The sequence below is a fragment of the Orcinus orca genome, chromosome 7 (assembly GCF_937001465.1).
Source record: "Orcinus orca chromosome 7, mOrcOrc1.1, whole genome shotgun sequence".
In the NCBI taxonomy this organism is placed as follows: Eukaryota; Metazoa; Chordata; class Mammalia; order Artiodactyla; family Delphinidae; genus Orcinus; species Orcinus orca.
Window position 1 is genome coordinate 29,830,898 of NC_064565.1, and position 24,620 is coordinate 29,855,517.

Below are 24,620 nucleotides of genomic sequence, written 5' to 3' on the forward strand. Positions count from 1 at the left end.
TCTCTTCTCATTCCACAGTCAAGTAGATCATGTTAGAATCATATGTAGGGATGCACCATTCCTGTACCTTTTGTGAATCATAATTAGTTGTTGATTTCTTCTGTTAAGTCACACATACAGACTCATAACTGCAGATAAGCTCATAGTTTTCCCTTTTTAACGTTGTCTTATGCCTTTTTAGAGCTAATATTTTAATATCTGACTTTATTTCTTACTGCTGCAAAGTACTGTTCGTGGGTAGCACAGCTGTTTGATAAATACTTGTGCTCTACATATTCATAAGTAGTTACTGATTATTGCTAGTCATAAGAATCTTGGAATTATTAGCTCATCATCGGAAGAACTGAGATGGCATTCATGTACTTAAAGTGTTCTCTTGAGGTATAAGAACAACTCAGTTTATTTTTTTATAAAGCATTTCCTTGAGAGGCAGGGCTGGTAGGTGGATGGCAATAGCCTCCTTTGATTTAGTCTAGCTTGACCATTTGTTACATTATTTCAGAAAAGACTGGATTAAAATCCAGGGTGTCCTAACACAATGCTTTTCATGGATCATTTTGCTTCATTTCTTTCTCTTTCAACTTCTCTCTTTCTTTCCTTTTTTTTCCTCTTTTCTTCCCCTGTAAACTAAGTAACTATATGAAATGTTTTTCTTTAAGAAAGTGTGATTCCTTAAGGAGGAGTAAGCCATTTTAATGGTTGTAGACATGCAGGGTGTAATGATAGAGACATATAGATCCCTACAACCCTGTATCCTAAGGCATGCTGTTTTGCCCATTTCTTTCCCCTAGATTTTATGATTTAGAGTTCCCCAAAGTGGTAGTTCCTCTTATCTTTTTCAAGGATGGTGGTTTTTCCTGCTTTTGTCTAGGATAGTACTAGTTTATGTCTTTTGTCCCAGCATCTTGTCCAATTTAACATTTGTAATGATTGTTAAATTTTTACTGAAATACTATTATTAATAGTTGCATTAAAATAAGCCTTAGTGGGTTTGGTAGAATTTTTATTTCCAGCTGCTGCCATGGTCTAGTCTAGTGATAGGTGAGAGACATGTGTAATAATGAGTTCTGCCTTTAACAGGTGGTAAAATCTGAAAGGAATCTTAAGTACACCTCTCTTTCCCTAACCCATCTCAGATACAGTGTAACCAGTGACAGTATCAAGGTGAGGATCTCCATGATTAGAAGTGGGCTGGGACATAAATGATTAGGGGTAACTAACTCCTCTTGGTCTCAGGTGACGGTAAGAGATTTGATGCCTCCGCCTTCATTGACTGCTTTGGGTACCAGCCTGTTCCACGTTCATGCAGCTTGCAAGGTTCATGAAGTCACAAGGATAGCAATAAGTGGTGTCAGTGAGAAATTGTAGGTTATGTAAGCTGAAATAGTGGTTGAGCAGTTCTGCCATAGAATGAGTGAGCAGCACTGTTTAGTAAAGCTTTGTGTAATGATAGAAATGTTCTATGATTCCCACTTTCCATTATGGTAGCCATTCACCACTGTGTATGTTGAGCACTGAAAATGAGTCTAGTACAACTAAGGAGCTGAATTTCTAGTTTAATTATTTCATCATTTGGTAAGACTTTTATTTTGCAACAAATCCTCTTGAAATCAATTAGTTAAAAACAGAAGTACATATTTAATGAAAGTCTACACTTCAGAAGCTGTTCTGCTCTTTTTAAAGATTTTCTACACCATTGCTCAGCAACCCAAATAACAGCGTACAGTGGGTGGTTAGACTGATACAGAATGGAGGGTTTACAGAATTGTTGTGATAAAAGAACAAAGGAGTGAAATGTTAAGCGTGCTTACTAGAGAGTTTTTGAAGTGATCCACTGTGGGTTTTGAGTTTGATAAGGAAGGAAGGGAAGCCATAAGGGGGTAATGACTTAAGAAGAGTGGTATGGACTCAGTGAAGTGTTGGTAATAAGAGCTGTTGGGGGATTAAATTGATGACAGAATAGGAATAAGTTCTGTTATTAAAATGATATATTCAAGTTTATTTCCATGGTTGATCAAGCTATCCTAGGTAGTAAGTTCCAAGTCAGAATCTCTGAAAAAGATTGCTAAAATTTTAAGTGGGTGAGATCATTCAGGAAGGTAAAAGAACTTTGATGCTGGTAGGGAAGAAGTCCACTGGAGTGCAGTCATCCAGGGTGGTGGCAGGAATAGTAAAGAAGACAATGGAGACAGTGGTTGAAGTCCTCCGTAAAGGAGTCTAACTCAGAGAGGTGAGTAGGTGATTGCAAGAGAGAAGAATGTAAGAGAATTTTGTAAGAATGGACTCATGCAGTTGCCATACAGTTTTGTTAGGTTGCAAAAGTAGTCTGGAAGCAACAGTGGTGAGTCAGCAGAACTCTTTAACTACCTCCAACTCCTTTTACTATGGGGTTCGCCAAAAAGTTCATTTGGTTTTTTCCATAAGATGACTCTAGTGATGCTTAGGTGTCTTTAACTTCATTCGAAACAAATTTTGTAGATTGTATTGTGACAGCTGTCATATCAGCGTGCATTAAAAAAAACTTATCAAATTGGTGAATTTTTGTGTAGCCATTTTAATATTGAAGGTGGAAGAAAAACAACATTTTCAGCATAGTATGCTTTATTATTTCAAGAAAGGTAAAAACACAACTGAAACGGAAAAAAAAGATTTGTGCAGTGTATGGAAAAGGTGCCATGACTGATCAAACGTGTCAGAAGTGGTTTGCGAAGTTCCATGCTGGAGATTTCTTGCAGACGATGCTCCGTGGTTGGGTAGACCAGTTGAAGTTGATAACGATCAAATTGAGACATTAATTGAGAACAATCAACATTATACCATGGGAGGTAGCTGACATACTCAAAATGTCCAAATCAAGCATTGAAAATTATTGGCACCAACTTGGATATGTGAATTGCTTTAATGTTTGGGTTCCACATAAGTGAAAAAAAACCTTCTTGGCCATATTTCCGCATTCAGTTCTTTATTTAAACGTAACAAAAATGTTCCGTTTTTAAAACAAATTGTGACAGGCAATGAAAAGTGGATACTGTACAATAATGTGGAACGGTGGTGGGGCAAGTGAAATGAACCACCACCAACCACACCAAAGGCCGGTCTTTATCCAAAGAAGATGATGTTGTGTATATGGGGGGATTGGAAGGGAGTCCTCTATTATGAGCTCCTTCCAGAAAACTAAATGATTAATTCCAACAAGTTCTGTTATTAACATAATATATTCAAGTTTATTTTCGTAGTTGGTCAAGCTATCCTAGGTAGTAAGTTCCACTGAATCCCAATTAGACCAACTGAAAGCATCACTCAACGAAAAGTGTCCGGAATTAGTCAACAGAAAACACATAATCTTCCATCAGGGTAACACAAGACCGCACGTTTCTTTGATGACCAGGCAAAAACTGGTTCAACTTCACTGGGAAGTTCTGATCATCCACCGTATTCACCAGACATTGCACCTTCGGATTTCCATTTATTTCGGTCTTTACAAAATTCTCTTAATGGAAAAAATCTCAATTCCCTGGAAGACTGCAAAAGGCACCTGGAACAGTTCTTTGCTCAAAAAGATAAAAAGTTTTGCGAATATGGAATTATGAAGTTGCCTGAAAAATGGCAGAAAGTAGTGGAACAAAATGGTGAATACGTTAAGTTCAGTAAAGTTCTTAGTGAAAATGAAAAATGTGTCTTTTATTTTTACTTAAAAACCAAAGGAATTTTTTGGCCAACCCAATAGATCCTTCACAGGTGTAAGAAAAGGATATGATTTTAGCAGTTCTATTTGATCTGCTTTAGTTAGGTATTTGCCTCTCTGACCTTATCTTTGTTTCTCCAGTGCCTGACCGATTTAGGTTCTTAATAAATGTTTGCTCAGTAAATGCTAGATGAATGTGAAGTTGTTCCAGTGTCCTGGAATTCTAGAACAAAGAACATTGCTTAGACACTTTTAAATTGAAAACTAGTAACAGGAATTGTTACTTTGTTTTGTTTTGTTTTTGGCAGCACCGGGTGGTTTGCGGGATCTTAGTTCCCTGACCAGGGATCCGAACCCAGGCCCTTGGCAGTGAAAGCGCGGAGTCTTAATCACTAGACCCCCAGGGAATTCTCACTTGTTTGACTATAATTAAATGAGAAGGAAGAGAAATATGAAGGCAAAAGACTGTATTATGCTTGTTAAAAAAAAAAAAACTAAGGAGGCAAAAGCTTTAATCAAATGTTTACTCATATTTTTCTAAAATAAAAGAGATGAGGGGAAGAGTAGGAGAAGGGAGAGGGAGAGAATGTAGGTTTTATTTTGGAGGAATGTTTTAGGACTCAAATAAATCTGAAAAATGCCTAGGGTTAATGTTAAGTGGATCCAGAACTGGCAACTAACTGTGCAGAAACTAAGTACTTTATAGACCTTATCTCCTGTAACACTCACTATATTCTTTCTGTATGAGAAATTATTCCCTTTCTGAAGTTGAGAAATCTAAGGGCCAAAAAGGGAAAGTAACTTGTTCAAGGGTTATAAAACCTAAAAAAACTTTTTTTTAAAACTTGCATTGTTTCATATACACATCTTTTCTTACGTGTACATTTCAGTGAGTTTTGACAGATACGTTCACCTGTGTAACAACAGCCCAGTCAAGAGACAGATCAATTCCATTACTCCAGGAAGTTCTCTAGAAGGTTACACAATTCCTGAGAGACACTTTGGATGTCAGTCTATCTTTTTACAACTACACCTCCACATTACTTGCATTAAAAGGGAGACGGAAGTTGTTAGAGATAAGCAGTATGAGAGCAGCAGCGTGAGAGCAGTGTTCATAGCTCATGTAAATAGCTCATGGAGAGCCAAGTGATAAAGGTTGAAAAAGTAAAAACAAAACCTCAACAACATACTTAGGCAAATTTAACTCTGTTCTTCTTCATAGTTCATGAGATTATTACTGTTTTGTAAACTAGTTCTACTTTTTAGTTTCATATTAATACTCATACACATTAAACTAATTTATTGAGTGCTTTCTGTGTACCAGACACTATACTAGGTGTCTTCTATACATTCCCATTCAGTACACCAGTCATTTGAGATAATTACCATTTATTATTCCCATTTTACAAACAAAATTGAGGCCCAGAGAGCTTACACAGCTTCAGGATCTGCACCTAACTCTAAATTCAGAAACCAAATTCTCAACCCTGATGGTGTTCCATGGATAATTCTGTAATACTAAATTATCTCTGGTACTTTGTTTTTTAGGAGGCAATAAATTATATACTGTCTAGTAAATATGTAATACCTTTCTAGTAGTTGACTTCAAATCTAGTCAATATGTCTTTGCTTAATATCTGCCATCATATACACTAGGCAGTGGTTACGTAAAGGTGAAAATATAATCTCAAGGAGTTCAGCATATTTGATGGATTGAAAAAAACGATAGTATTTTCAGTTAAAAATCCTAGATTCAGGGACTTCCCTGGTGGTCCCATGGTTAAGACTCCATGCTTCCAGTGTAGGGGGCGCAGGTTCAATCCCTGGTCAGGGCACTTAAGATGCCACGCGCTGTGGGGCATGGCCAAAAAGTGGGGAAAAAAAAAAAAATCCTGGATTCAATTTCTGAATTTTTTTTGTCTTTTTTTTTTTTTTTAAAACTCTATGACCTTAGATCATATTGCTTCTGCTTCAGTTTCCCTGTCTGTAAAATAGAAGTAACTACTTCACAGGGTTGTTTAGAGGATCAAATGAGATAATATGTATAGGAGTAAAATTCTAAAGTGTGAAGTAAGATCTTACAGATTATTGTACTAATAATTACAATAAATTTGATTAATTCTATATAAGAGGCATTGATTATGAAAGTGCTTGGGTAGCTAAGGAGTAATTCGTTTTACTGAAGAAAATGTTAATGGGAGTAAACAAACGGTTAGTAAACATTTTACAGAAGAAGTGGCAATCAAGATCAACAGATTAAAACACTGTTGGTGCTTAAAGAAGGAATAAGGTTAAGTTATCTATTGTTTGTTGATTGAGATAACTTACTCCTCTTGTGTTTGATAAAGAGTGTGTTGTTATAATTTATAAATTAGATCTTGAATAAAGATTCTACCTGAAGGGACCCCTGAGATCAGTTCAAATAATGCCATCCTTCCTTGTCTCCACAGGGCTTAGCTCAGCGTAGAACCTCCCAAGATACTCAAACAGGTCAGTGAATAAGAGAGAGAGAGAGACTATAAAGGAAGAAATGAATGAGTAAAAAAACCCCAAAGGAATGGGGAGTGGGGTGGGGTCTTGCAGCTTGGCCATAGTGAGTAGTCTCCTGACTGCTAGTCTTGCCCTGTTCTGGTTCACCACAGTTTATATATCACTATAATTTAAAATCTTACCTCATGAAGTTTAATGACCATAGTCATAAACTGCCATGCTGAGTATTTAAATAAGGCTGATTTTTTTAACTCCCAATACTGTCTTTATAAGATTTCTGGAAATAGCCTCCTTTTACTTACATTTTTTCCTTCACCGTCCTCTGGAAATAGCCTCCTTTTAAAAAGTGAAATATTTGCTTCATACATTTTAAGGGGATATGACTATTAATATAGATGCAGATAGGCTTATAATTTTCTTATTGTGCCTTGTATATGTTATTACACAAGTAATATGAAAACAATTGAACTTGTAGCAACTAGCATGACATATAACTCTAGTTTTGTTTTTTGTTTTTTTTTTGCGGTACGCGGGCCTCTCACTGTTGTGGCCTCTCCCGTTGCGGAGCACAGGCTCCGGACGTGCAGGCTCAGCGGCCATGGCTCACGGGCCCAGCCGCTCCGCGGCATGTGGGATCTTCCCGGACCGGGGCACAAACCCATGTCCCCTGCATCGGCAGGCGGACTCTCAACCACTGCGCCACCAGGGAAGCCCCTAGTTGTTTTTAAATGACGATTTTTTTTTTTAAATGGTTGCCAAAGAGCCAGACTGTCCTTTATATGTAATGCTACAGGAAACGCAGTCAGGTTCTGAAGTGATCTGTAGTCAATTTTTTTTTCCCCAAGAAGTTCATGGCACTGTGAGGAAATCATGTAGTGATATCGAGTACATTTTAGTCTACAGTGTATGAGTCTTACTGTATAAGCTTATGTTAGAACTGGATAGGATTTAGTGATTCTCGCCCTGAATGCTTTGTTTAGCCAACAGCTCAGTGATGTGCAAAAGGGCATGTGTTCTGAAACCAAAAACGGCCAGGGTTAGAATCCAGGTCTCCCAACACATGGACCCCAGGGCTTTTTTCCATTTTTACCTTTGTTAAGGAAAATGACATTGCATCTATGTCAAGAAATGTTAAATAACTTTTAGTTTTAATCTTTTTAAAAAAAATACATTAAAGCGACAGAAATGGAGTGATTTTTTGGGGTTACAGTGTGTGTACACGGGAGTTGACTTTTAGTTTTTTGTTTTTTTTTTAAGGGAGAACCTTGGCAGTGAATGACAAGGCAGCAGTAAGCAGAGGCTTTAAATCCCTGCTTGTGTACAAACCTTCACCAACATGTATTAATGGCTTTTAGGATTTATCAAATAGAGAAAGAGTTCGTCTTAAAATGTCTGTATTTTCCTTTACTAATAAAGTTTCCATATATATGTTATTAGAACTACCTCCTTACTATCGGTGTTAGAGGGTGTTGTAGATTTCAAAACAGATTCCATAACACTGGAATAAGACCCTGAAACGAAGTTGAAAACTAGCCCAAGAGATCTACCTCTCAGGATAATACTCAGGTAAAATGGAAGACTTAGTCATAAGTAGAGGACAGATGGATAGCTGCAGCAGGGATGGTGAGATTTTTGTATTATTGGTAATAATAGCTTTCTGGTCTAATCCTCACACTAGAAATGTGATTCTCAGTGTGAGATCCCTAGATGAGCAGCATCAGCATCCTCTGAGACTTGTTAGAAATGCAAATTCTGGGGCCTAACCCAGACCCCCTGAATCATTAATCCTAGGGTTGGGGCTCAGTATTCTGGTTTCACAAGGCTTCCAGGTGATTCTAATGCACAGTTAAATTTGAGAATCACTGCCCTAGAAAAATATAAACCTGTGAGTCTACCATTTGTAATCAATTAGAGGCTGGCAGTACTTGGTTGGACCATATCAAATTACCCATAGTCTCCTGCTTTTGATTTACCAAAATTTCAAATTACCAAGTTTTAAAGAAAAGTCACCTTTTATTTTGGGCAGAGAGTTCAAACTGTAAAACTGCTATTTCACTTAGGCCTCTCAATAACCAAAGTAGGAAAAAATTAAGGGCCCCAGTAAGAGACTATAAGGTAAATGTAAGTATTTGCGCAACGTGTGTGTGTGCGCACGCGCTCATGCGCACGCCCTGGGTGATTTCATCATAAGCCGTGACTCCTGTGTGCCCGTCCACTCCCCCCCAGCTCTTTTAGCTTTCCTCTTCTGTAGGAGTATATATAGTCAGGAAGCAGGAATGGTCTTCCCACCCCCAGCCATTTTTTTTCTTGAGGGTTCAGAATATTTCCGTTGCTATATCCTTCATCAGCCCCTGTTCCTGCCCCCTAAGATTTTTACTAGAACCTGTGTCTAGATGTGCTGCCACTGAGTTGAATCACTCTCCTGAGAGTCACAGCTGTTTCTGTTTCAAAGAGGAGCCTTTCTCTCCGTCTTATATGCATTTCAGTGAACTTTAGTAAACTTGAGATAAACTGGTTTTAAGTGATTGGAATTACAAGATGGCTTTTCTCCATTATTTTCCTCAGACCATTTAATTAGTCCCTTCCCTCTTTTTAAAAAATAAACACTGAGCGTTGTGCTAGGCTTTGCATTGCAGAAATGAATAAAACAGAAAAACCTTCAAGAAGATCATAGTTTAGGTAAAAACACAGCTGTTCTGTGCATGTAAAACTCAGTAGTAAAAGGCAGTAAATGAATGGAGGGTGATGGAGGTGGTAGGTGTATTTAATAGGAGCTGACTATGGCAATCAGTAACCAATTTCAGTTTTCTAAATGGGCATACTGTGTTATGTACTGCTTTCCCTCCTGCTTATAATGCTTCTTAAAAATAGAATTTGTAATTATATTGCGAGTCATATTACATAAGAGTCAAAAGAATAGGAGGTCACCTTCCCACCCCCAGTTCCACTTCCCACTGTAAATTGTGCCTGCTTTTAGTTCTAGACAGTATTGCCTACCTCTGTGAATGATAGTCTTGTTTCTCTCCTCACTCCGTCAATCTCCCAATTATTATTCGTTGTTAAGGCTACATCATCAATGTGTTTGCATTTTAATTTCTTTTTTGCTTTATTTGCAGACCAATTCTAAAAATTTTAAACCTGGAAATATTTATAATGTGATTATATAAATACTTACTATAGAACAAAGTAGGGTGGCCTCACAGAAAATGAAATGTAATCCTATGTACATAAAAACTTTACCAGTGGAAAATTTTCTAAGTGTCAAATTGTAGTGAATTCTCCTAGTTCTTTTTTAGTTTCCTTCTCTACTGAGACCTGTTCAATTCTGTTGTTTTTTCAAGCCCATGGTTTCTTTCTTTAGGGTTCGTTTTCATTTGGTTAGAGCTGTGGTCTTCAAAACGAAGCATCCACATAAATGGGTTTACACAAGATAATTTGGGGGGGGGTGTCAGAATATATTAAAAATTAAATTATTTAATTTTTATCTGATTATTTTTAATTTTGATATGCTTTATAATATACGTAAATATATTACTATAATAATACATTAATTTATAAATAGACATGCATGCTGAGAGCAAATGATTTTTAATCATAAAGGCACGTCACACAAAAAAGTTTGGAGTTCATTGGGTTCATTGAGTAATTTTCAATATAGAATGACAGACTTTTCAAGTATTTGCTGTCTGAAAATGTCCTTTCTTCAGCTTGCATTCCTGAAGAATTTTGAGTATGAAATTCTAAATTCAAAATTTTTCTTAAAAACCTTAAAAGCATTTCTCCTTATATCTTAACAGCATTTAGATTTCAGTGTGACTGGTTCCTTTGTAGATAACATGAGAAGTTTTAAGATTTTCTCTTATTTGGTGGAACTTTGAAATTTTGCCAGGATGTGTCTAGGTATAGATCTTTTTTCAGTAAGCATTCTTGGTACTTGGTGAGGCCTGACTGGGAACTTGTGTCTTCCTTCAGATCGTGGAAATAGTCTTCTGGTTTTTTCTCTTGATGTATCTCTGTTATTTCTGTCTTAATCCCCTTCAGGAGCATTTAATGGCTCTCGTGTTGGAATACTGGATCTCTTCTGTCTGACCTCCATGTCCCTAACTTCTCTTATTTCCTATATTCTTTGTGTATTTAGTTTGTGTCTTCAAAAGTAGTCTTTATCTTTTATTCTCCATTAATTATAAACATTTTATTGTTTATCTTACCCATTGGAATTATCATTTAAATATATATATATATATTAATATTTATTATTTTTGGCTGCGTCAGGTCTTAGTTGCGGCACACGGGCTCTTTGTTGCAGTGTGCAGGCTTTTCTCTAGTTGTGGAGTGCAGGCTTCTCTCTAGTTGTGGCACGCGGCTCCACAGTGTGTGGGCTCAGTAGTTGCGATGCTTGGGCTCTCTGGTTGTGACACGTGGGCTTAGTTGCCCCCCAGCATGTGGGATCTTAGTTCCCTGACCAGGGATTGAACCAGCGTCCCCTGCGTTGGAAGGCGGATTCTTAACCACTGGACCACCAGGGAAGTCCCCCATTTATATTTTTACTTAACAAGAATTCTTGTTTTCTAACCACTTGTTCAAAGCAGCTTATTCCTGTTTTATTTAAGTGTACCATTCTGTCCCCTAAATTGTCTCCATTTCTACCAGGGTTATTTTGTTTTATTTTACAGTTTTGGACCTTTTCCCAATTGTCTGTTGTGATTTTCTCCTTTAAGTTTCTCTGCTGACTTGTTCCTATCTAATTGATTTCTCTGCTAATTTGTTCCCATTTATCTGCCTTAAATTTCTCAAAATTTCTGATCCACCAATATCATCCTTTTGTATTTTCCAGCCCAGTTATGACTACATTCTTTTGCAAAAATTTGTTTTCATCTCATTGGTATGTTGAGAAATAAAAAAGACAGATAAATGTGCTCACTTGACTGCCTTGAACTGTGTACTGCTTTCAAAGTTCCATCTTGGGTACAATATCTGATCTAGACATCTAGAAATTAGAAAGTTGATGGAAGGCCATATAATCTGTCACATGAGTTTGGAAGAGAGTATGAAACCCCTTTGTTTGTTTGTTTTGGTTTTTGTTGTTTTTTTCTGTTACTAACATGCTAGAAAGGTCGTCTTTAAGAATTATAAGCTTAGGCTGAATCCAGGCAGGCAGGCAGACATTGCCAAAATTTTAGCATTATAATCCTGGGTAGTTTATGTAGCCTTTTTGCACTCTAGTTTACTCCCCTATAACATTGGCAGAAGCAGTGATTACTCTCCTCATAGAGTTATTTTGGGAATCAAATTAGACAAATACTTAGGCCTGGCATATAGAAAGCCTTTACAAAATATTTATTCCTGATATTGTTAGATTGCTTCTGTTCAGGAAAAAGTTACACATTTTAGATAACTCTTTCCTTATAGAACAGATAAGTTTCTCTTAAGTTGGCTATGAAGTTGATTATTATAAAATAAATTTTCACAATGATTCTTTGTATAGTACTGAAGATGCATTTGCAGAGAAAACTTCCTCAATTCCATGAGTTGAAAACCTTGGATGAAGTCTGTTGGTGACTTGCTGGAATCAGTAGCAAATACACTTTGCAGTAACTGCTAGAGATTTTTGTTCCCTCTTAGTAAGCACCTACTGGAATAGTAATAGGGTTCTTTGCATGATTGGATTCATAGGAAGCTAATAAATAACACTCATCTCATTGTATCATTTTTCTGTGTGTTTACTTCTGTAAAGTTATAATGAATATGTATATTTTTATGGTCTTCTTGAATGTGATGATAATTCCACTTCCTCTCCTACCCCCAAACTGTTAAATTGTCCAGAAACGCAGCTTCTTATTGTCTCTTACATGAATCACCTTTATCATCGACTTAAGTCTGTTTTCTAAGCTACAAACCTTGATATCCATAATTCCTCAAAACCTTGTCACTCATACCTCTGCTCTTCTGACTTCATTCTCATTGCTGTATAATATTTCACTATATGAATGTTCCATAGTTTACCCATTCTATTACTTAGGAATAATTGGGTAGTTTTCAGTTTTTGACAATCACAAGAGCTTTACTGCTTTGTTTTTATATTTATATGTAGAGCCCATCAATGAGCAATCTTGTACACATATTTTGAAGAACATATGAATGTATGCTTCTGGCTGTATACCCAGGAGTGGAATTGATGGGTTTCAAGGTATTCAATTGTTTGGCTTTAATAGATATTGCAAACAGTTTTCCAAAGTGGCTAGACTAATTTATACTTTCACCATCAGTGTAATTTTAGAGATTCATTTCTCCCTCTCTGGCAACATGTATTATCTTTTTTAATTTTAATTTTAGCCATCCTGTTGTGTGAGTAGTGGTTATCACACTGTTGTCTTAATATATTTGTCTGATGACTAATGAAGTTGAACACCTTTTCATATGTTGACTGACCTTTTGGATATCTTTTTTTTTTTTTCACTTTCTATGAAGTATTTAAGTCTTTGGCCAATTTTTCTGTTCAATTCCCTGCACTTTTTATAATAATTTGTAGGAATTCTCTGTATACTCTGGATATAAGCCCTGTATCAGATCCCTGTATTGCAAATATCTTTTTCTACCCTGTGTCCTGCTTAAGAAATATTTGCCTACCCCAGAGTTGTAAAGATATTCTCCCATTCCCCGCTCCCTCCAAGTTTTATGGCTTTACTTTCATATTTATATCTGAACTAAATCTGGAATTGATCATTGTATATGACATGAGGTAGGAGTCAAGATTTCATTTTTCTCTATGACCGTCCATTTGACCCAGGACCATAAAGACCATCATTTCTGTACTGCATTTCGTTATTTGTCATAAATATGCTAAATATGTGTACATCTGTTTCCGGATTCTGTTTTCTTCCATTGATCAGTTTCTCTAATTTTTTCACCAGTACCACTCTGTCTTAATTTCAATAGCTATATATATATATATATATATATATTTTTTTTTTTTTTTTTTTTTTGTGGGATCTTCCCGGCCCGGGGCACGAACCTGTGTCCCCTGCATCGGCAGGCGGACTCTCAACCACTGCGCCGCCAGGGAAGCCCTCAATAGCTATATTTTAAGTCTTGAAATTTTATACTTATTTTTTACATTTAAGTCTTGATGTCATACACTTGACGTACTTATAGTCCTTTAGCTTTGTTGTTCTTCAAGAATGCTTTTGCATATCCATATAAATTTTAGAATTCATCTGACAATTTCCACAAAAAGCAAAACTGGGATTTTGATAGTGATTGTACTGAATTTTTGTCAATCTGGGGAGAATTCTTTATAAGATTTATTTTACATTTCATGAACCATGGCATATTTCTTTTTACTTTACTTTTCTCTCAGTACCATTTTGTAGTTTTCAGTATAGAGTTTGTGAGCATCTTTCATTAGATTTACTTCTAGGAAAAATGGATTTTTAAATTATATTATAAATGGTATCTTTAGAATTTTCTATTTTCTAATTGTTGCTAACATATAGAAATACAATAGATTTTTATATGTTATACAGCAACTTGTACAAAATTCCTTGTTAATTCTGTTACTTTGTACACAATCATGTGTGTTATCTGGGAATGATGATGATTTTCTTTTTTCTTTTCCAATTCTTATGCCTTTATTTTTTTCCTGCTTTAAGGTACTGCCTGGGACTTCAAGTGCAGTGTTGCGTGAAAGTGCTGATAGTGGTCTTTCTTGTCTCATCTCACCTGGAACTCTTAATGTAGGGGTGTGGGTATGTGTTTTAAGACACTTTTTGTAAAATTAAAGAAGTTCTTTTTTTTTTGGAAGTTCTCTTTTATTCACAGATTTTTAAAGAGTTTTTATCCCAAATGGGTATTAAATTTTATCAGATGCTTTTTCTGCATCTGTCAGGGTGATCTGTTTTCCCCCTTTTTTGGTTAATAGAAAAAACTAATAGATTCTGATGTTAATCACCCTTGCATTACTCAAATAAAACTTCATTGGTCATGAAATATACTTTTCATGCAGTCCTAGGTTTGACTTGCTATTAGTTTGCTTAGGATTTTTATATGTATGTTCATGAGACAGACTTTCCTATATTTTTCCTTCTTGTAATGTGCTTGACAGGTTTTGGTATAAAAGTTACACTGGTTTCATCAGACAAGCTGTGAAGTTTGTTTTCCATTTTGTGGAAGAGCTTGTGCAGTGAAGCCATTCCTGTAAGTTTTCCTTGTGAGAGGGTTTTTAATAATTAAAGTTGAATAAAAATAGGACTTTATAATTTTCTCTTTCATATTGTATGTCAGTTTTGGAAAGTGATTTTTTCAGATAATTTTCTCATTTTACTTAAATTATCAATTAAGTTGGTATAACGTTTTCATGATAGCCTCATTATCCTTCAGAGCATCATTTTAGGTGTTGTAAATTTGTGTCCTCTCTCATTTCCCTTGATTAGTCTAAAGCTATCGATTTTATTATTTTTTTCAAAAATAATACAAAGCATTTGGCTTTGCATTTTTTTCTGTTGTCTGTCGTACACTTTTTTTCCTAGTCATTGCTTTCTGCTCATACTTTTATTACTCTCCTTTCTTTGGGTTTGACATACTCTTTTCTAGCTTCCTTAGATAGAAGCTTGTCATTGATTTTCAGCCTTCCTTATCAGATATATGCATGAAAGGTATAAATTTCCTAAGCATTGATATAACTACATCTTACAAGTTTGGAAATTTCTTATCTTTAATATTCAGTTCAAAATGTTTTCTAATTCTCATTGTGATTTCTTTTTTCACCCATAGATTTAGAAAGCTATTATTTAATTTTTGGAGATTAGGTATTTTCTAGTTATCTTTTTGCTTATTGATTTTTAACTTAATCCCACTGTGATTAAGGTTTATACTTTGATTGATTTCATTGACCAGTATTTGTTTGTAAGGCTTTCTTTATCTTGCAGTAATATGGTCAGTTTTGGCCAATGATTCCTGTGCCATTGAAAATAATTTGCATTCTTTTGCTGTTGGGTGCCATATCTCTCCCCTCAACTCCTGCCTCTCTCCCTCCCTCTGGCCCCTCATATATATATATGAATATGTGTATGTATATTTACCTATATATGTCATTACGATTGTTCTTTCACTTACTGAGAGAAGTGAATTAAAGTCTCCCAGTGTGATTTTTGGAATCATCCTATTGCATACAGACACATTTAGTATTATGTTTTTATGATTGACCTTTTTTCTCATTTTATTATTTTCCTTTTTATGTCTCTGAATACTTCTTGCTTTAAAATTTCTTTTAAATTTTAAATTTAGCTAATGTAGCTGTACCTGCTTTGTTTTGGATAGGATTTGTCAGTTATATATTTATTCTCATTATTTTTAACCTAAACCTTTCTTTACCCTTATACAGTCACAACGTTTATTGCATTTTGCTTTATTGTGCTTCACAGATAATGTGTCTTTACAAATTGAAGGTTGTGGCAACCCTGTGTTGTCAGATGATGGTCAGCATTTTTAGCAAGAAAATATTTTTTAATTAATGTATGTACATTTTTTTAGACATAATACTACTGCACACTTAGTAAACTATAGTATAGTGTAAACATAACTTGTATATGCACTGGCTTAGTAGTTGTAGCTCATGGGTTTAGTTGCTCCGCGGCATGTGGGATCTTCCCGGACCAGGGCTCGAACCCATGTCCCCTGCATTGACAGGTGGATTCTTTACCACTGTGCAACCAGGGAAGTCCCCATAGGCTTAATTTAAAGAGATTTAAGAAGCTTATGATACATGTATTGTTATTATTTTATCTTTATTCTTCCTGATAAGTCTTAACAAAACTGTTGAACATTATATATTATTATATATTAAGTTACATACTAACTTATTTCATTATGTAATTATAGTTGATATATATAAAATTGCCTTGACCTCAGACAGTATTTTCAGTTATAACTTCATGAAGCAGTTCTATAACTTTTAGGATAAATATGGTAGTATTTCACAGTTGCAGTGTGATTTACATTTTGTTAGTTGAAGAATTAATACACAAAAATGTTATGATCAACATCACATTTGGTTAAGAAAGCTCCTAGAAGACTTGCGCTGATTACAGATGACAGTACAAAAGAGGTACCTCGTAAATACACGAGTCACATTTTATAACTGGATAGAATTTCGATAATATTCTTCAGACAGTATGGCTTTAAAAAAAAAAAAACCTGAACTTTGCTGGATGATTCATATATTCCATTAGTCTGGAAGCTTGATAGCTAACACACTAGGAATACTACACAGCTATTGAAAATGTCTCTCTTGGGAGTTATTAAAAATAATCTCTTTAGTACTTTATTCTCTAATAGTAGCTAATTTAGTCTCAACAGTTACAGAAGAGACTTTATAATTCCATTATTTTTAATGACAAAAGAAATATGTGTGTATATGTAGATATGGACATGTATGTGCATATATTTTTTAAATGAGGTAAAATTCATATAACATAAAACTCACCATTTTAACAGTTTTTTTTTTTAATATTTATTTATTTGGTTGCACCAGGTCTTAGTTGTGGCTCGCGGGGTCCTTAGTTGCAGCAAGTGGGCTCCTTAGGTGTGGCTTGCCAGCTCCTTAGTTGCAGCACACAGGCTCTTTAGTTGCAGCATGTGAACTCTTAGTTGTAGCCTGCATGTGGGATCTAGTTCCCTGACCAGAGATCGAACCCGGGTCCCCTGCATTGGGAGTGCGGAGTCTTATCCACTGTGCCACCAGGGAAGTCCCAAAATATTTATTTATTTATGGCTGTGCTGGGTCTTATTTGTGGCACGCAGCATCTTCATTGCAGCATGTGGGCTCTTAGTTGCAGCATGTAGACTTCTTAGTTGTGGCATGCATGTGGGATCTAGTTCCCCAACTAGGGATTGAACTCAGGTCCCCTGCTTTGGGAATGTGGATTCTTACCCACTGGACCACCAGGGAAGTCCCTTAACAGTTTTAAAGTATACAGTTCATTGGTGTTTATAGTACATTCACAGTATTGTGTAACCAGCACCACTATCTAGTTCCAGAACATTTTTATTACTCCAAAAGGAAACCCCATACCCACTGAGCAGTCACTCCCCATGTCTCACCCTCCCTCTAGCCCCTGGCAACCACTAATCTGCTTTCTGTCCATATGTCATATCATATTCTGGATATTTCATGTAAATGAAATCATACAGTGTGTGGCCTTTTGTGTTTGGCTTTTTTCATTTAGCATGATATTTTGAGGTTCATCCATGTTATAGCACATACTTCATTACTTTTTCTGGCTATATGATATTCCATTGTGTGGATATACATTTTTTTTTTTTTGCGTTACGTGGGCCTCTCACTGTTGTGGCCTCTCCCGCTGCGGAGCGCAGGCTCAGCGGCCATGGCCCACGGACCCAGCCGCTCTGCAGCATGTGGGATCCTCCCAGACCGGGGCATGAACCCATGTTCCCTGCATCGGCAGGCAGACTCCCAACCACTGCGCCACCAGGGAAGCCCCACGTGGTTATACATGTTGTTTATCAGTTCATCAGTTGATGATTTGGATTATTAGCCAATAAACTTTTGGCTATTATGAATAGTGCTGCTGTGAACATCGATGTACAAGTTTTTGTTCGAACACCTGTCTTCAGTTATTTTGGATGTATAATTAGGAATGGAATTACTTTTTGAGGAACTGCCAAATATACCACAGCAGCTGAAATGAACCATTTTGTTTCCACCAGCAATATGCAAGGTTTCTAATTCCTCCACATTCTCACCAATGCTGGTAATTTTCCATTTTTTAATTGTAGCATAACCATCCTAGTGACTATTTTTTCCTTGTCTTTGGCTTTCATCATTTTTACTGTGATGTGTCTATGGATCTATTTGCGTGTATCCTACATGGAGTTAGTTGAGCTCCCTAAATGTGTATATATTGTTGTTTTTCAATAAATTTGGGAAGTTTTCAACGTTTCTTAGAATATTTTTTTCTTCTGCTCCATTTTGTCTTTTTTTTCCCATTATATGTGTGTCAGTGTACTTAATAGGGTCCCACACTTCTCTTAGACTCTGTTTATTTTTCTTCATTCTTTCATCTATGGATTGCATAATCTCTTGATCTCTCAGCAGGTTCAGTAATTCTTCTACCTTCATATCTGCTGTATATGAACATGGCCCCTTATGTCATTCTTCCATTTCAATTATTGTACTTTTCAAGTCCAGAGTTTCTTTTCAAGTCCAGAGTTTCTTTCTTCCATTTCAATTATTGTACTTTTCAAGTCCAGAGTTTCTTTAAATAATAGTAATTTTTACCTCTACATTGATATGCTCTATTTTTTGTGACATTGTCAACATACTTTACTTATTTAATCACGGTTTCCTTTAGTTCTTCACATGTGTATACAACATCTCCTACATAGACAGTTTCTATTACCTACTTTTTCCCCATTATATGGGTCATGCTTTCTTGTTTCTTTGCATGTTTTTTGCAAAGAAAATCTGCATAATTTTATGTTTGAAACTGGACATTTTATATAATGTTAGAAATTCTTGGAGTTGGTTTCTCCCTTCCAGTGCATATTACTGTTACCTGCTTGTTTATTTGTTCAGTGACTTGCGGGATTATTTTAGTGGAGTTTGTTTTCCTCTCCTTCCATCCACCCCACTCCCCCACCACACCCCCCAACACGTACACACACACACACACACACACGTGTGCGCGAACACACACAGCCTCTGATGTTACTTCTCTAGGGTTATAGCCCTACGTTTTCCAATGGTTAACGCTGGGATGACAATGATATTGGCAGAGTTCTTGACTGTCTCTTTCCCTGACAACTTAGAACTGTTATGGTCCACTAATCTAAGGCTAATTGCACTATAATTTTAGCAATGGCCTGAGGCATTAATTGCTTCACGTACTAATCAAATTTGAGTTCCTTTGGAGGAAAGGTTTCCTAAATCAGTGCTTGAGATATGTTCTGACCCCAGGAAGGCTCCTCCTAGTTGTTTCCATTGCTCCCTAGCAAACAAACCGGCCTACAGTTTAGCTTTTACGTCCCAAGATTCCTCTAATCTCCTCTCAATTGCCTTTCACCAGGACCTCTCTGTTTTTCAGAGCACCCTTGCTCATTCCCTTGCAAATGAATTGCTATTTCTCTAGGAAAAGATTTGAAGCTATCAGTTTTATGGCCTCCTTGCCCCACAGGCAGTATCTCCAGGTCAGGTCTCTGGAGTCTGGAGTGAGTACAGTGATGTATTTCTCTCCCAGTGATATCTCTGCTCTAGGAGCTAAGCACTTGGTGGAATAGGGGTAGAGGAGGGGAATGGCACCCTCGGGTCTTCCTGGCTTGGTCCTCCCAGTATGGGACTCCCACCTTACAGGCTGCAACAGTAGCAGTCAGTGCTACAACAGCACCACACCCAAGGTAGATCCTACATTCCCCCCCCCGCCCCCCAACCCCCGCCATCTCTTGGCCACATTCACTTGGGAACTTAGCTTCAGCAATAGAATGGGAAGTGTTGACATCCTGCTCTTCCCAGTAAGATGGATACCTGAGCCCCAAGGGGGAAGAGGGAGCGCAATCAGAGAAGATACTTTTTCAGTATTTTAAAATTTGTCAGAGACTTGTTTTGTGGCATAGCATACAGTCTAAGTGGAGAATATTCCATGTGCACTTGAAAAGAATGTGTATTTGTATTCTGTTGTCGACATGTGAATGTTAGGTTTAGTTGTTTTATGATGTTGTTCAAGTCCTCAGTTTCTTTATTGATCATCTTCCTGGGTGTTCTATGTATTATTGAAAGTCACGTATTGATATTTCCAACTATTATTGAGCAATTGACTGTTTCCAATTTCATTAGTTCTTTCTTGATATAGTTTGGAGCTATGTTTGCATATATGTTTATAGTTGTTATGTCTTCATCATGGTTCACCTTTTTATCAATATGTACTGTACTACTTTGTCTCCTGTGATAACTTTTGACTAAAGTCCATTTGTCTTATTACGATAGCTACCCAGCTCTCTTTTGGTTCTTCACATGGAATATCTTTTTTCATCTTTTTACTTTCAACTTATTTTTGATTTCCATAAATACACAGAGCCAAAAACATACTTTTCTAGTTTTGTAGAAATTGGCTTTTTCTTTTGAGCACTCCTTCAAAGCTTCACCATTTACAGCTCTGCCTTAGTCTTCACTTTCTGCTTGTGTGACACCTAAAGGTCAGCCAGAGTTGATAGCTTAGGGTTGTCTCACATTTTTTCCAAGGATATGTTTGGACTCAGTTATGCACATGACCTTCTAACTTCCCCTGTATGTGTAAGAGCTTTTAAAAGCCCTTTTCTCCCAAGTATCTTTCTTAGTTTCTTTCTCCTCAGGCTTTCCTATCTGGCTGATGATTGCCCCAACACTTACCCCTGTTCCAGACAGGTACAGTAATACATTTGCTTTTAAATGGTTTTGACAAATGCTGCCACCCAGAATGCTGCTTCTACCCTGCAGAAGCTCCAAGACAGGTGAGACAAAGGCAAGCCCTTAAGCTGATCCTTCAGGAAGGTTACCAGCCTGCACAAAGCACACCCCACTTTGCCATTTTCAGTGAGGTCTATATGCATATACTTTACTACATCTGTAAATTTCTATCTATATAGTTTAGGGATTCACAGATACACAAGAATGTGAAGAAATTCTTTGCTATGCTAGAACTTTAAGATACAGATAACTTCTGGTAGGAAGAAGAGGTTTGGTGGTAGGAAGATGGTTGTTTGACATACGGTTCTTTATATATATTCTGGATATTTGACATTCTTTATGGTGAATTTATGTAGCTGAGTGTGTGTCTGTTACGTATGCCTAATAGAACAGGGGTCCTCAACCCCCCGGGCCGTGGACCAGTACCGGTCCATGGCCTGTTAGGAACTGGGCCACACAGCAGGAGGTGAGCAGCAGGCAAGCGAGCAAAGCATCATCTGCCGCTCCCCATCGCTCACATTAACGCCTGGGCCATGTCACCACCCCCCACCCCTGTCCGTGGGAAAACTGTCTTCCATGAAAGCAGTCTCTGGTGCCAAAAAGCTTGGGGACTGCTATAATAGAACGTTAAGTCTGGCACTCAAACATTTTTTTTTTTAAGTAGAAAATTACATATGTGTTTATTCTAATAAGTCTTGCTTTTTAAAATAAAGCTATAAAACATCACACTTAAAATTTTTAAAAGAAACATATTTAGAATATGGATGAAACCTTTATTTGTTAATTTGTGTAGATTGTCTACAGTTATTCTCTAGATTTTATATTAGTTGGGCTCTTTCTGCAAGAACAAGAATAGGAAGTCCTGAAGGTCTTGAATGTAGCTGATGGTCTACTATCTTTTTTTTTTTTTTTTTTAAACGTTTGAAGAGAAGAAAAAGAAAATAGAATACTGGCAATAACACTGAAATGGACATTAGGAGATCTTTGTCTTTGTCCTTCTTTTGATATTTATCCAGCAATGTAAACGTGGGCAGTTTATTTTTCTAGTCTAGTCCATTTCTCTCATCTTGGTCCTCAACTGTAAAGTAAGAGTTGGACCAGACAGGTTAAGGGCTGTTTCAGCTCTATTATATCAGGAGCAGCAGCATTATTCTATGGAAAGAGTGTAGACTTTGGAGCCAGGCAAATTTGTGTTCACCCACTTTCTGGTTAATAAAGTCTAAAGTAAGCTTTCTAACTTGTCTAGTCATTTTCTCATGGTTAAGGTGGGGTTATTAACATCCAACTCATAGAGTTGTGGAGGAATAAACAAGGTACATAATGTCTTGTAAGTATGCACAAATGCAGTCTGCTCACCAGTATTCTTCATACCCCCATTACATAACTACATCATTTGAAGTAGTTGGAAAAAAGACAAAAATCTTTGTAACCTTTTACTTGGTTCTTTTATATATATATATATATATATATATATATATATATATATATATATATATGGATTATGTTGTGAGTTACACTTGAGCAAGGTAAAAACTCTTGTAGAGGCATTAAAGAACTTTTGTTTTTTACTTTAGATTCTTTAAACTTACGTTTTATTTATTTTATTAGTATTAAATTAGCATCTTCTTATAGAAAGTTAAGTATTAAAGATTATGATTAAAGTTTTCTTTGACTTACCATCTTCTTTGACCTAATGTCTCTCAATGTCTACTACTTGAAAAGTCTCTCTCTCTCTGTCACACACACACACACACACACACACACACACACACACACACAAACACATTTTCTGTGGGCTAATGTAAGCATGCAAATAACTGATTTTCTACTTCTTTTAAAAATAATGACTTGTATCTCTGTTAATTAAAACATAATAACATACTTAGAAAATATAAACAAATGAAAATAAGCAAAAATCTCACCACCCAGAGGTAGCCTCTGTTAATACTTAGATATATATCTTAGCAGCATTATCAGTGCCAAAGTTCAACTCAGTGTGTCTATGTGCCAGTCTGTTTTTCTTTATGCACCCATACTTGTAATAACTCTACAAGCATACTTCGTTTTATTGTGCTTCACTTTTTGCGCTTCACAGATGCTGCACTTTTTACAAATTGAGGGTTTATGGCAACCCTGCATCAAACAAGTCTATTAGTGCCATTTTTTCAACAGCATTTACTAATGTCATGTCTCTGTGTCACATTTTGGTAATTCTTAAAATATTTCCAACTTTTTCATTTGTTATGGTGATCTGATCAGTGATATTTGATGTTACTATTGCAAAAAGATTATGATTCTCTGTAAGCTCAGGTGATGGTTACATTTTTAAGCAATAAAGTATCTTTTAATTAAGGTCTGTACATTTTTTAGGCGTAATGCTATTGAACATTTAATAGACTACAGCATGGTGTCAACATAACTTTTATATGCATTGGGAAACCAAAAATTTCATGTGACTCACTTTGTGATAGTCGCTTTACTGTGGTTGTCTGGAACCGAACCCTCAGTATCTTGAGCTATGCCTGTATGTGCTATTTAAAGTGAGGTCCTTTAAGGCATACTCTGTTTAATGTTTTACTTGAAACATATGTTGAATACTTTACCTGTCATTAAGAAAATTAAGTACATTCTTAATGGTTGCATAGTTCTGTGTATATAAATATATCACAAAAACATACTACGCTTATACTTAGTTATCTTTTCCCACAGTTGTGATATTTGTCCCAAGATGAATTTCTAGGATGAATCTGAGAAAAAAATTTCTTTTGATACTAATTGTAAGATTGTCCTACAGAAAAGATTTGCCAGTAAATTAATATCTGCTTCTCTGCAGTTTTCCTGGCTATAGGAATTGACAGTTTAAAATAATCTTTGAAAATAAATACTATAGGTGAAAAATGGTATGGATTCTTTTTTTTTTTTTTTTTTTCAGTACGCGCGCCTCTCACTGCTGTGGCCTCTCCCGTTGCAGAGCACAGGCTCCAGTCACGCAGGCTCAGCGGCCATGGCTCACGGGCCCAGCCGCTCCGTGGCATGTGGGATCTTCCCGGACCGGGACACGAACCCACGTCCCCTGCATCGGCAGGCGGACTTTCAACTACGGCGCCACCACGGAAGCCCCATGGATTCTTTTATAACTGATTATAAAGGAGGTTAAACTCCACTCTCCCCCTTTTTAGCTATTCTCCTGCAAATTGCTTCTTCATCTCACTAACTTTTTCTGAATCTTTTTGAAATCATTCTTAGTTGACGGAAACCATATAATTAGTGTTATTTGATGTCCATGAGAAGCATCAGCATTTTTATACTTGTAAAATAGTAGTTTATTTATTAGCATCATTTCCTTTCCCTTTTGCCAGAAATTTCACCATAAAAAAAATGAGGAAGGGGCTTCCCTGGTGGCGCAGTGGTTGAGAGTCCGCCTGCCGATGCAGGGGACGCGGGTTCGTGCCCTGGTCCGGGAAGATCCCACATGCCGCGGAGCGGCTGGGCCCGTGAGCCATGGCCGCTGAGCCTGCGCGTCCGGAGCCTGTGCTCCGCAATGGGAGAGGCCACAACAGTGAGAGGCCCGCGTACCGCAAAAAAAAATGAGGGAGGTTATTAAAACAACTTTACAATTTATATACATTCCCACAAGAAATGTATGAGAATGCCTATCCTTAAACTCTCACCACTTTTTTTGGATTATCACTAGTGTCCTGGGTTAAAAAATGGCTTCTTAACTTAGTTTTAATTTATACTACTCTTATTATGAGTAAAGTTCTTTTTCTATGAATTATTTGTATTCTTTACTTTTTCTTTCTGATTTTTAGGAATTCTTTATATATTAGGGAAATTACCCTTTTGTGTGCTATATGCATTGCAAATACTTTTCTTGGTTTGTTGTTTTCAAGGTTGGTTATTGTGGCTTATTTTATTAGCTTGCTTCAGAATCAGTGGCAAAAGTATTGACTAGGACAGGCTCTTTCACATATTCCTAATGGGTAAGTT

General features: G+C 36.6%; 1 protein-coding gene across 6 annotated transcripts in view; it reads left to right on the forward strand.

Annotated features, from left to right (window-relative positions):
• The window catches only part of SPOPL (speckle type BTB/POZ protein like), a 78,250-nt gene that overhangs the window by 13,449 nt on the left and 40,181 nt on the right, over window positions 1-24,620 (forward strand). Inside the window, exon 2 of one of the 6 annotated variants that reach the window (XM_033414340.2) lies at window positions 14,277-14,368. The exons of 3 other annotated variants lie outside the window; for them this stretch is intronic. The gene's annotated coding sequence lies outside the window, so the exon portion shown is untranslated. Of the gene's footprint in view, window positions 1-14,276; window positions 14,369-23,562; window positions 23,783-23,873; window positions 24,614-24,620 lie in introns of those variants that run through there. 2 more of the 6 variants (XM_049711974.1, XM_033414341.2) reach the window with 2 other exon arrangements.